The sequence below is a fragment of the Rutidosis leptorrhynchoides genome, chromosome 5 (assembly GCF_046630445.1).
Source record: "Rutidosis leptorrhynchoides isolate AG116_Rl617_1_P2 chromosome 5, CSIRO_AGI_Rlap_v1, whole genome shotgun sequence".
NCBI classification, from domain to species: domain Eukaryota; kingdom Viridiplantae; phylum Streptophyta; class Magnoliopsida; order Asterales; family Asteraceae; genus Rutidosis; species Rutidosis leptorrhynchoides.
Genome location: NC_092337.1, coordinates 233071598 through 233087289, shown reverse-complemented (window position 1 = coordinate 233087289; position 15692 = coordinate 233071598).

Below are 15692 nucleotides of genomic sequence, written 5' to 3'. Positions count from 1 at the left end.
TTTTAAAATGGAATCATATATAGTAAATTAGGTGCAACATGACGTTAAATAACTTCAATTGATTACCTAATTTGTCTGCCACTATGCCTTCCAATTATCCCCCATAACATTATAATCTTCCATGACCATCTTTTAAAAAAAAAAAAAAAATGATTCGATAAGTGTGGTGGCTCGTTGGCGTTTGAAACAGAAAGCAGGCAACAGAAACTGGAGCAGCCTAGATTCGACGGTGATTAACTCAAGTTGGTGTTCATGGATGTGGCAGTGTGGTGATTGAAGTTAGCGACAGGGTTGATCAATAATAACCGGAAGGCAACGAAGATATATATATATATATATATATATATATATATATATATATATATATATATATATATATATATATATATATATATATATATATATATATATATAAATAATTGAATAAATAAGTGATGGTTTGTGTTGGCGATACAGGAACGAGTGGTGTTTGTTTTGGGTGACTGGAACTGTATTAGGTAGTGGGTTCACGAAGATGGAATTAAGAAACCATTGTGGGTTCGTGTAGTCGAGATAGAATAGAGCATGAATATGGGTTACAATTTGGTTTGGTCATGCTTCAACACAAAATGTATGGCAATAACTTATAATCGATAAATAATGTTTGGCCGGTGGGTGTTTGTATTTGCATTAGTTTATCAAGGAAACATAAGTAAGTAAGTAGTGGTGGTTCACGATGGTTGAGGGTGTCGTTGGTTTAAAAGGTAGGACAAAGATGGTGAAGAAGATGCATGAGGATAGTTAAAGTGAAGGTGTGTAAGAGTGTGGTTTATGTTGGTTTTCTCAATGGTTACTAACGGACAGTAGCATTAATAGGATTTTATTTTGGTTTGTTGTTCATCGAATAGAAGAAAAGAGAGCAAAAGTCGCCACAAGTGGTGGCGGTTTAAGGTGATTCTTGGTGGTTAGTGGTAACGGATAGAAGTGGAGAAGAAGAATTGAAAACTAATGAGGGTGTTAAACTTCATCCCCATATGTAACATGTATATATATGAATCATGATATATTTATATATTATCTTAAATTCAATTTAATAAATAATAATAATAATTTATAACAACAATCAATCAGTGTACTCTATGTCTTCAAATTATGCACAGGAATATAGGCTACAGTAATGAATAGAAATCTTTAATTACATTCATGGATGCAAATATGAGTTGGAGTAAATGGGTTTATCGTACACATATAATATATAATAATAATTAATAAATATCATGTGAATTAGAAAGGATCATAGTAAAGCCATCGGGTCCTATTCAGCCTAGTCAACATAAAAATTCAGAATATTATTTTGTGGTCCGTTGATAATCAGTGACGAATAAAAGTGTTCAGAAAAATCCCATATTTTTAAATTAACTTTATTTATTTATTTTGGTCATTATGGCATAAAATTCGATCCTTAATTTGTTAAATAAAAAATACATCAACTGTCCCTCTCATTTATGGGTGAAATATAAAAAAATGTTAAAAATAAATAATTAGTTCCTAAATACACTTTTAATAAGCCTAAAATTTATAGAACTCATTTTCGTATTACCGTTTATTTTTAAATTACACAAGTTTGAATTTAACTTGCTTAATATCAATCGAAACATCAAACGAGTATTACAATCATTTAATATTTATTTTTAATATACTTTATTTATATATAGAGATATATTTTAAATACAAAAATTATTATAATATCCTATTTTTATTTTATTAATTTTTAATAACAACAACATATAATACTTCAAATTATATTTTGAATTATTATTTATATATACATACACACATATCTATTTACAATTAATGGTTCGTGAATCGTCGAGAGCAGTCGAAGGTCAATTGAATATATGAAACAGTTCAAACTTTTTGAGACTCAACCTTACAGACTTTGCTTATCGTATCGAAATCATATAAAGATTAAGTTTAAATTTGATCGAAAATTTCTGGGTCATCACATAACCTCGATTCTTCAATAACTTTTCTTCTAAACATATGAACAGTCATTCTCTGCATAGAGTAACAAATTCGGTATTTGAATATGTTTGATTGTTCAAACATTTACCTTCGTGTGACCATTTTCCATATTTATGACATCTTTCAAGGTGTCGTACTCTTCTTTTTGTTGCGGATTTTGATTTTCCTTTACCAAAATATATCTTATGATGATTCTTCCTGAGTTCTTTCCTCACTTCGTCCATTTTACCTCTTATGAATGATACCACTTCACTCGGGAGTGTGTCATTATTATGTTTAGTAATCAAAGCGTGTAGCATTAGACCATGGTTCAGATCAAAGGAATTCTTTATCTCGTAAAACCTAAAAGAAATAAAAATTCAGAATGGAGGGAGAAGACTAGTTCTTTAGGGTCTGCTAGGGAAAGACCATTCGGAATCCATTTTCGAGAACTACACGAAAATAGAATATCTAACTCTAACAGAAATACATATTATCCTTAAAAGATTCGAATCTTCCCATACTTAGTTAGCTGTGGTGTCGAAATTGTGATTAACTTCATCTTTAACTTCCATTGGATTATCTAGGTAATGTTTAACTCTGTGACCATTAACTTTAAATTCAACCCCATTTGAATTTATTAATTCTACTGTTTCGTATGGGAAAACTCTTTTAACTATGAATGGTCCAGACCATCTTGATTTCAACTTTCCAGGAAATAGCTTGAATCGTGAATTGAAAAGAAGAACTCTGTCTCCTTCTTTAAATTCTTTTGAACTTCTGATTCTTTTATCATGCCATTTCTTCGTTCTTTCTTTATAGATTAACGAATTTTCATATGCTTCATGTTTTAGTTCTTCTAATTTGTTTAGTTGACTTAACTGTAGACGTCCGGCTTCATGTAAATCAAGACTACATGTCTTCAAAGCCCAAAATGCTTTGTGCTCAATTTCTACTGGAAGGTGACATGCTTTTCCGTAAACGAGTTTAAAAGGTGTGGTACCAATTGGAGTTTTGTAGGCTGTTCTAAAAGCCCAGAGTGCATCCTCCAATTTCATGGACCATTCTTTCGGATTTGATCCTACGGTTTTCTCTAGAATACGTTTTAATGCTCGGTTGGTATTTTTAACTTGTCCACTTGTATGTGGATAATAAGCGGTTGAGATTTTATGAGTTACTCCATATCTTTTGAGAACTTTCACAAGTTGATTATTACAAAAATGAGTATCCCGATCACTTATTAAAGCTTTCGGTGTTCCAAACCTTGCAAAAAGACGTTTTAAGAAGTTGACTACAACTCGTGCATTGTTAGTTGGGAGAGCTTGTGCTTCTGCCCATTTAGATACATAATCAATGGCAACGAGAATATAGAGATTATTATGAGATTTTGGAAATGGACCCATAAAGTCAATATCCAAACGTCAAAAACTTCACATACTTAAATGACATTTTGTGGCATTTCATCACGTTGACTTATTTTTCCGGCCCTTTGACATGCATCACAGGATTTACAAAGAAGGTGTGCGTCTTTGAAAATTGTAGGCCAATGGAATCCAGCGTCGTAGACTTTTCTTGCTGTGAGTTGAGGCCCATAATGCCCTCCTGTTGGTCCTGTGTGACAATGGTTTAAGATTTGACTGGCTTCATCCCCGAATACGCATCGACGTATTATTCTATCGGGATAACTTTTAAACAAATGTGGATCTTCCCAAAAATAGTGTTTTATATCACGAAAGAATTTCTTTCGTTTTTGATACGACAACCCTTTTTCAAGGAATCCACATACTAAGTAGTTTGCATAGTCTGCAAACCATGGAATTTCATTATAATCGATTTTCAAAAGATATTCATCAGGAAAGTTATCTTGTATGGCCGATTCATTTAGAACTTCTAATTCAGGATCTTCAAGACGAGAAAGATGATCAGCGGCGAGATTTTCTGCTCCCTTTTTGTCTCAGATTTCAATATCAAACTCTTATAAGAGTAAGATCCAACGGATTAATCGTGGTTTGACATCTTGTTTCGAAAATAGGTATCTAAGAGCAGAATGATCAGTATAGACCACCGTTTTAGCTAGAACGAGATATGAACGAAATTTGTCAAAAGCAAAGACAATAGCAAGGAGTTCTTTTTCAGTAGTTGTGTAATTCGTTTGTGCTCCTTGTAACGTCTTACTAGCATAATAGATAGGTTGAAATCGTTTTTCAATTCTTTATCCTAAAACAGCTCCCATTGCAAAATCACTTGCATCGCACATGAGTTCAAATGGTAGATTCCAATTTGGAGTTATCATGATCAGCGCATTAGTGAGTTTTACTTTAAGAATATTAAAAGATTTGATGCATTCATCTGAAAAGATGAATGGAGCATCCTTTTCTAGGAGTTTATTCATAGGAGTGGCAATTTTAGAAAAATCTTTTATGAAACGTCGGTAAAAACCGGCATGCCCTAGAAAACTCCTAACTCCTCTAACATTGGTGGGATGTGGAATTTTAGCAATTACATCTACTTCAGCTCTATCCACTTCAATTCCTTCATTTGAAATTTTGTGACCAAGAACGATGCCTTCTTTAACCATGAAATGGCATTTCTCCCAATTAAGTACTAGATTTGATTGTTCGCATCTAATAAGTATTCGTTCAAGATTAATTAGACATGTTCCAAAAGTATCAACGAAGATTGAAAAGTCATCCATGAAAACTTCCATGCATTCTTCTATCATGTCGTGAAAAATCGCCATCATGCACCTTTGAAAGGTTGCAAGGTTGTTGCAAAGTCCAAATGGCATGCGTTTGTAAGCAAAAGTACCATAAGGGTACGTGAACGTGGTTTTCTCTTGGTCCTCAGGTGCTATTGGAATTTGAAAATATCCGGAGAAACCGTCAAGAAAACAATATTAACTATTCCCGGCTAATCTTTCCAACATTTGATCAATGAAAGGTAAGGGAAAGTGATCTTTTCTGGTGGCGTCATTTAATTTTCTATAATCAATACAGACACGTCATCCTGTTACAGTCCTAGTAGGAATAAGCTCATTTTTTTCATTTATGATGACAGTCATGCCACCCTTCTTAGGTACGCATTGAACTGGGCTTACCCATGGACTATCAGAAATTGGATAAATTAAACCTGCATCAAGTAGTTTAATGATTTCTTTCTTAACAACATCTTGTATATTTGGATTTAGTCTTCGTTGGCGTTGCACATAGGTTTATGGCCTTCTTCCAAAAGGATTTTATGTGTGCAATACGAAGGACTTATTCCTTTAATGTCATGAATTTTCCATGCAATAGCTGGTTTATGAGCTTTTAGCACAGAAATGAGTTGAGATTTTTCATTTTTCGTAAGAGAAGACGATATTATTACAGGTAATTCAGATTCACCATGTAAATAAGCATATTCCAAATGGTTTGGAAGTGGCTTTAACTCTAATATCGGTGGTTCTTCTATCGACGATTTGTATCGATATCTATCTTCCTCTTTTAGCATTTGAAGTTCTTCTGTTGTTGGTTCGTATTCATTAGCCATGAGTGCGGCTAACATTTCAGCTTCATCAATTGGTTCAGTTCCTTCTCCTAAAGAACATTCTCCTGTTCCTTGTAATTCTGGAAATTCTTCTAACAATTCTGCGTGTGAATCTATAGTTTGAATATAATAACATGTATCATCTGCAGATTGCAGTTGTTGCATGGCTCTATCAACTGAAAAGGTAACACTCTCGTCCTCTATACTTAGGGTCAGTTTCTTACCGAACACATCTATTATTGCTTTAGCCGTGTTTAAGAATGGTCTTCCTAATATGAGAGGAACTCGAGAATCTTCTTCCATGTCCAGAATAACAAAATCTACTGGAAATACTAAAGTACCAACTTTAACTAGCATGTTCTCCATTATCCCTCTAGGATATTTTACTGATCGATCTGCTAGTTGTATGCTTATTCGTGTTGGTTTCAATTCTCCAAGGTCTACTTTAGCGTATAGTGAATACGGCATTAAATTTATACTAGCACCTAAGTCTGCCAATGCTTCTATTGAACTATGACTACCCAGAAAACATGGAACTGTGAAACTTCCTGGATCTGATAATTTTTCTGGTATCTTATTCAACAATACTGCAGAACAATTAGCATTCATAGTAATAGCCGAAAGTTCTTCTATTTTCTTTCTATTTGTGATTAGATCTTTCAAGAATTTAGCATATCTTGGCATTCCTGAAATCACATCAATGAAAGGAAGATTGACATTTATTTGTTTAAACATATCCAAGAATTTGGATTGTTCGGCTTCAAGTCTTTCTTTTCTAATTTTACTTGGGTAAGGAAGTGGTGGTTGGTATGGTTTAACATAAGGTTTAGCTTTAACTGTGTTATTTTCATTAACCTTTTCAACTACCGGTTCTGATTCCTTCTCTTGTTTAGGTTATGGTGCCTGTGTAGTACGAATAGCGTCATCAGAAATTACAGGCATTTCAAGTGGTTTAAGTGTAATATGTAACGACCCAACCCGTTATCCAACCGACAACGCTTAAATTTTATTTTTTTTATCAAATCTGGCCAGTTCAGCATTCGGCGCGGCGCGCCCCACTGTGGAGCGCCGCTCCAAAGTGGTCTGTCCACTCTTTCCTTTTTTGACAAAAAGATCGTCCACTTCCGGGCACTTTTAGACGAAACGGTTTTCACAACACGAAAAAGTAAGTAAAACTAACACGTTTTCATAATAAAACAAGTTTTACAACACCAGGCCCACATCGACCCAATTTACAACAAGTGACCATTTTGACCCATTTTAGTTTAATACAAAACTTAGACCGAGCATGGTGATTGGAGATACGGTACCCAATCCTAATCAATCCAAAGCACGTCCTCTAAAGCAACCTACACAATCCAATAGTTCTCACGCTTACCCGAGCCATCATGTGATGACCCGGGAATTTTCGTTCAAATTTAAACTTAATCTTTAAATGATCTTTGACACGATAAGCAAAGTCGGTTATGTTAAGTCTCAAAAAGTTTGAACTGTTTTATATATTCAATTGACCTGCGACTGTTCTCGACGATTCACGAACAACTAATTGTAACTAGATATGTATATAGATATATATATATAAATAAATATATTTATATTATAACTTGAACTGATATTTATCTATTGAATGAAATTGTTGTTATAAATAATTATGTAAAATAAAATACTAAGTAATGAAATTATTATATATACATATATGAATAATAATATTAAAGTTATTTGTTTTAAAAATATATATATATATATATATATATATATATATATATATATATATATATATATATATATATATATATATATATATATATATATATATATATATATATATATAATTAATAAAGTCATTTATGTAATAAAACTTGTTATTTATAATATATATATATATACATATGTATAGTATATTGAAAATGAATAATTTTGGGCCTAATTAGTAAACGTCAGTAATACTCAGCTGACGTTTCGTTAATTTTAATATAAAAATAATACATGTTCATGATGGATCGAAATAAAAGTTGAACTGTAAATCGATTACGAAGATGTTAGATTTGTTAAAAATATTTTTACCTTTTTAAGTTTAAATATTAGTACTCCGTACACATAAATTGGAACATAAAATAAATAATTATCGAACCTTTTTTATCAGGTTTCAAACAGTTAATGAGTGAAATAATTAAATATAATTAATCTAAGAATTTGGGATTTTTAGGAACACTTTTATACATTAACTGTTTAGCAATGAACACACCCCGTGAAAACTATCGGTAGTTAAAAACAAAACATAGCCTGTAACTGTTTCTAGTGCGCATCCATGAATGATTATGATTTATTTAATATATTTATAATTATTATTATATTCATTACATTTAATTTATATTCATGTGCAAATCAAACAAGGAGTGGAATCTCCTTCTCTCTTCCTCTAAAACCCGATGACCATCATCTTGCCACCACCTCTGCCGTCAACACCCTTCCACACCCGACACCCTCATCCATCACCAACCCACCGAAGTGCACCACCACCATCATCTAAAACCACCACCATTTACCACCATGGAAACACCTGAACAACCATAACCTTTTATTAACTTTTCTGTCGAAACACCAAATCACAAACACAAACAAACTATCCTTCTACTACTCGTTGTTATTTGCCCGAAGAGGAACAGCTGGACTGCTACTGTTGCTGCAGTTCACTGTAAACAAACACAACGAACCACCCAAAAACCCATTTAAGATTACGGCTGATGCTACAGAATTATTATGATGATGGTTATGAAAACAGAGATGATCATTGCGATGCTATAAATGATGATGATGAGTGATGTACATGATGATGTCATTTTGATGATAATCGGATAACGAGTCTATCATGATAAGATAATGATGATGCTACGGTGTTGATACAACAACGATTCATTGAAGACGATTACGATATGATTTTATGTGACGGTGAAATAATGATAATACTTATTTATTTATTTTACTACTGCAGCTTCTTTGTTTCCCTTTTCTATGCATGTGTAATCGATGATGATGAGGATAGTAAAATAATACATGATGATGTTGTCGATGATGAAGAGAAGATTAACAATGATGGACGATTGTTATGATGATGATGATCGAAGAAGATGATAGTTTAGGATAATCAGAATGATGATGACGTGAATTGAAGATGATACGATTGCTGCTACGTTTTCTGTCCTATTCTTTTGACGAATGATAATGATGATTTAACGGATGAGATAATAATCGATGATGAAGATGGTGTATACTAATGATGATATATTGATGATGATGCTTCGATCATATTGATGGAAGATAAGAGATGATGAGTCTGTAAAATCAGTTAACGAGGAGATGATGATATATGAAGTGAAAATTTAAGATAAGGATGTAATAGTTCTGGGTCTTAGTTTTAGAAGAAGAAGAAAACAATTAAATACATGGGTTATATTTTTATTTCAGAGTATTAAAAACAGATATGATAGAGCAGAGGAATGGCTTGGTGAATTGTTGGTTAAGCTAGAGGTCCTGGGTTCGAACCCAGGCCATCACTTTTTTTTTATCAAGAAAAGCTAATGTTGGGCCATGTTTAATTATGAAGTTGGGCTGAGATTTGGTTATGTTTAAAGTTGGGTTGTTAGGAAATCGATAAATAAACAGATTAAATATAAATGAATTGGTGAAATAATCAAGTAATCGTGATCAGCTAGATGGTCTGAGGTGTTTGCCGGCAAGCGATAGGTCGCGGGTTCGAGCCCTGTCATGGGCAATTATTTTTGGAAAAGCTTTAAAACAAGGGTATACACTTTTATATTTCATTTTCATTTTCATTATTATTATTATTATTATTATTATTATTATTATTATTATTATTATTATTATTATTATTATTATTATTATTATTATTATTATTATTATTATTATTATTATTATTATTATTATTGTTGTTGTTGTTGTTGTTGTTGTTATTATTATTATTATTACTAGTACTATAGTTATTAGTATTATTATTTCTACTAATAAAAGTAATAGTTACCATTTATGTTTATTATCGTAATTATAATTATAATGTTGATATTATTATTGATTATTACTAAAAGTTATTATCATTACTAGTATTATTATTATTAGGTAAGTATTAGTATTATTAATACGATTAAAATTGATACAAGTATTATTATTATGATTATGACTATTATTATTAGTGTTATTATGAAAATAACACAATTTATTATTATTTTCATTAATATTAGCATTAGTACCATTTTTAGTATTATTAGTGTTATTATTATTAACAAAATTATTATTAATATGAATATCATTAGTAGTAATGTTATTATCAATATAATTAAATACAACTTGTATTTACCTGTATTAAGCTTATTTTACTAGATAGATATTATGTATATGAAAATACATTTATAGGTAATTTTGCATATAAGTATGTATTAATCATAATAACAATTTTCATACAAATATTCATATATAACAAATTAAGTATTTTTAATATAATACAAGCTAAAAATATATTAACAAAATTATATAAAGATTAATCATTTTAAATATATACACAAATTAAATATATATTACAAGCTATAAGATGTGAATTTGTTCAAATACGATTATATATATATATATATATATATATATATATATATATATATATATATATATATATATATATATATATATATATATATATATATATATATATATATATATATATATATATATATATATATATATATATGATATAGGTTCGTGAATCCGAGGCCAACCCTGCATTGTTCAGTTTGTCTAATGTCGTCATATGTATTTTTACTACAAAATACATTAGGTGAGTTTCATTTACCCTTTTTACTCTTTACATTTTTGGGCTGGGAATACATGTAAATATTTTATTAACTGTTTTATAATATTTATATGTGTGAGTTTCATTACTCCCCTTTTAAATGCTTTTGCAATATATATTTTTGGGACTGAGAATACATGCGCTGTTTTTATAACTGTTTACGAAATAGACACAAGTAATTGAAACTACATTATATGGTTGAATTATCGAAATCGAATATGCCCTTTTTATTAAGTCTGGTAATCTAAGAATTAGGGAACAGACACCCTAATTGATGCGAACTCTAAAGGTAGATCTATCGGGCCCAACAAGCCCCATCCAAATTACCGGATGCTTTAGTACTTCGAAATTTATATCATGTCCGAAGGAGGATCCCGAAATGATGGGGATATTCTTATATGCATATTGTGAATGTCGGTTACCAGGTGTTCAATCCATATGAATGATATTTTGTCTCTATGTATGGGACGTATGTTTATGAGAAATGGAAATATGAAATCTTGTGGTCTATTAAAATTATGAAATGATTATTTATGTTAAACTAATGAACTCACCAACCTTTTGGTTGACACTTGAAAGCATGTTTATTCTCAGGTATGAAAGAAACATTCCGCTGTGCATTTGCTCATTTTAAAGACATTATTTGGAGTTGATCATTGCAATGGAACCAGATGTTGGTGATCTCGTCCCGATGGATTAGGACGGGTCCTTTCAGTTGGTATCAGAGCAGTGGTCTTAGCGAACCATGTCTGCATTAGTGTGTCTAACTGATAATTCGTTAGGATGCATTAGTGAGTCTGGACTTCGACCGTGTCTGTATGTCAAAAGTTTTGCTTATCATTTTGTGTCAAAAATTACCTGCTTATCATTCTTAGAGAATCATTTGCTTATCATTCTTAGTATAGACATGTTTTACTGCATTGACTGCATGAATAGTGTATAGAAAAAATTCTTATCTTAGCATATCTGCTACTTCATATCTTAGCGTATCTGTTACTGTAACTTTGCCGGTCAACTTCCGTAGATTCCTTCGTAACTTATGGGATTTTAGTATTATATATGCATATGTAAATTATGTATTGCTGATCGTACGAGATGAATCACTCAACCAGATCGAATTCCTCGGATTCCGACAGCTATCCAATATGGAGTTTCACCTAAGCTCCGAAAGCAGAGTCACCAGAATGAATCAACCAATCATCCATCCCCAATTCATCTGATAGGTTCGTTGTCGACTTAATCGATGGAGACGCGCAGACGGCGATCCCTTCCACTAACCGAATTCACCTCTTGATGAAGAACCTGAAGCACTTACCGGCGAACCTGTTCGTAACACCATTTTCACCCTCATTTTCCGAATATCTCGCCACGAGTATATCATAACTCAGATTCTAAACCTTATTCATCCGCTCGTCCGACCGACAATCATCCCAGAATAATAGAAGAAGTCAACGAACTTCGTGCTCGAATAATCAATTTGAAAAATGTGGTGCAAAACCTACCAGCTTCAGCAACAGAACCGGCAACACCAATACCACCAACAATCCAAGTTTCAACATCACACGCCTCAACATCTCAATCTGTACCTCAAGCATAATCATCATTCTACGAATCATTCTACATTATTTATCTTCGTTCGACATAGCGATTATGTAATCTCTGATGTTTTAGAGATTATATATTATTGTTCTAACGGTAAATCAAATGAGTTTAATATCATATTGACTCATTAAATCCATGATTACATCTAAAAAAAATATATAGGTATATATATATTTTCATAAAGATTGTAATTAAAAATACTTTTGTACAAACTGTTAATGGTGAAAATATTTTAACGGGTAGGTAATACTCAAAGAATATTTAGATTTCACATTAATAAGTTATACTGTACATTCTTCTAATCTGATTCAACAATCATTTACTATCCTATTTATAACCACCGATATACAAATCCGTTCACCACAAAATAACCAGTTTCATTCAATTTCATATTTGAATTCTGACCTATCAGAATCCAACAAGTGGCATAATGAAGAAAACATTGGAAAAAATAAAATTTGTTAGAAACAAACAAGTTAACTATGAGAAATATTGTTAAGAATCCACGCTAACAAAATCCTAGCTAACTGTTCCTAGCTAACTGTTAATTCCGCATCGCAATTTATTTATCGCAATTTAATTATCGCAATTTACATTCTCGCAATTTTATTTATCGTCATTTAATTTCTGTTATTTACTTTATGCACTTTATTTATCGTCATTTAATTTCTGTTATTTATTTTACGCACTTTAAATATCGGGACACGTTTACAAAGTTTTGACATATCATATCGACGCATATATATATATATATATATATTATTTGGAATCACCATAGACACTCTATATGCAGTAATGATCGAATTCTCTATACAGGGTTAAGGTTGATTCTATAATAATATATATACTTTGAGTTGTGATCGAGTCTGAGACATGTACACGGGTCACGATATGTATTAATTAATTCGAATATTATATATTAAACTATATATGAATTATTGGACTGTCAACTGTGGACTATCGACTGAGGACTAATAACATTGGACAATTAAAATGAATTAAAATATTGTTTATAACATATGAAACTAAACAATTCTTCAAGTTTGCCACTTGATTTCATCTTAAACTTCATTTGTATCTTGACGATTATAATCTGCGTTCAAACCTTTCATGATTCTCGAAAACACCTCAATCGAGAGGATGAACCAACCGCACTTCATCTACGAAAGGAAAGATTTATGCATATAGTAATGCACCTGAAAACTCTCGGAAACTGAGTAAACGTTTAACGCACAACTGTGCTAATTCCTTTAACGTTATTATTACCGAAAATAACTTTTCAAACCTCTTTTCAAATTGGCCGACTTTGTCACAGCTCCAGCAAGTCAACTTCGACTTTTCGTTCGAAACAACCTTAATATAACCTTGATATATATGCGTACTCTTTTATTGTTACCGGGAAACCTTTTATATTCCATCATAATACCAGCAGACGTACCAGCAACCTTGTTGCTCCTTGGTTTAAATCTCTCCGACAAATCACTATATTTATCTATTGAAGTCTCATCATGTACTCATCCGCATCTTGTAACGAGAACTGACATACCAATTACCGGGAATCAGTAATCAGTACTTTGAAAACTCACAGCATATCTACATCAACAGTTATATGTATGACATTTATCTCTTAGAATTATGATCTCTCATTCTGAAATTTTGAAAAGCACTCAGTCACAAATCAATACTCTGAATGTTGAAAAAGCTGAACGAAGCAGCAAAAACCATAGACAATCGTAAACGACTTTAATCATCAGAAGTTTGATGATAAAGAATAATATGTTGGAAAAGCTCAGAAAAGTTAGAACTGGAAAACGGATTATACGAAACTATGAAGGAAACCGTGGACAAATCACAAAGAATAAGTTTAACTTCAAAGAATCCAAATGATTCAATGCCTACTGAAGTCTTTAGCGAAAATCTTACTCCTTACTCTAAACCCTTGTGGACAATAGTTTCCAGCATCCTTCGATATTAGAAATTCCAAGATATCATCGTAGCTATCATTATAAATATCCGCCATATTTCTGAAGATATTTTTATAATTATTCTTATCTGAAATCATTAATCTCTTCGTTCTATCAGTATTACATCATATAGAAACTGTTAGTTTCTATATTCTGTAAACTTTCGAGCTTAAAATATGAATGTTATTGAAGTAATGTTGGGAATTGATGCATGAGTTAGTATAATATAATGACACTTGATCAACGTGATTATATTACAGTAAGTCATGCTGAGTTTCTAATGGGACGTGATGATTCACAGATCATAACGTCATCATGTGCCATGTTACATAACTCTGTCATTCTGCTTAACTTCTGAACATATCAAGAACGTATATTCTTGATAGTTATATTCTCAGTGAATCTGGTAATTTTACAAATCAAATCGTGCTATTACGTTCCTTCTTATTTAGAACATTAATAATGTTCATTCTGAAACTTATATCTGCGAATTCTGGACCATTACAAGAGATGCCAAATCGCCAGAAGAAGAAACGAAGGGACAAAGCTCTGAAATAGAAATTAGAGTATAAATCGCAGCAAATAGGAGGGAGTATTAACTGTGGATGACAATGATTATAGGAAATAGAAAGGGGGACATTGAAATATAAGGAGAGGTATAAAGCCCGATAACAACGCATAAATTACAAACCGTGTATATCAATGTTTATTGCAACATAAAGACACGGGAGAATTAAAAACACTATAACCCCAAGAGAAAAGTAGAAGTAAGCAGATTCCTCGAGTAGAAGTTGGAAAAGGAGAATGATTGTTATGATAGTAAGGATAAGGACAAGGATTAGAACTGGATTAAGCATTTCCACAATCTTTTAGATGTATGAACTAAGGAAGAGAGTATGGGAATGGTGAGAATATTGGAACGGAAGAGCTTAATTTATAATGGAAATATCAGACAAAGTAATTGAGGCAGATCACCGTATTTAATTATAGAGATCTTAATTTCCTTACTCGCCGAAGAATCAAATCTTTTAGATTTCGAAGATTTTCTTTAAATCCCTTGAATTCCGGAATTCAAACGTGATCATGTCAAAGGTTAGGACGTACCTTATTTTTCTAAATTCAACCCTGACTCTATCGAAAGTTAAGATGAATCTTTACTTTTACTATTTCAATCTTTTGTGATAGCTTCATTTGTACGCTTCGAATAACCGAATAGTTTTATCCAAATTATTCAATGATGATAAAACTCTATTTATCAACTTATATTCGTCATGAAAACATTTTTATTGTTAACCATGACCACCTCACTCAAATTTCGGGACGAAATTTCTTTAAAGGGTAGGTACTGTGATGACCCGGGAATTTCCGTTCAAATTTAAACTTAATCTTTAAATGAGCTTTGACACGATAAGCAAAGTCGGTTATGTTAAGTCTCAAAAAGTTTGAACTGTTTTATATATTCAATTGACCTGCGACTGTTCTCGACGATTCACGAACAACTAATTGTAACTAGATATGTATATAGATATATATAAATAAATATATTTATATAATAACTTGAACTGATATTTATCTATTGAATGAAATTGTTGTTATAAATAATTATGTAAAATAAAATACTAAGTAATGAAATTATTATATATACATATATGAATAATAATATTAAAGTTATTTGTTTTAAAATATATATATATATATATATATATATATATATATATATAAAATTAATAAAGTCATTTATGTAATAAAACTTGTTATTTATA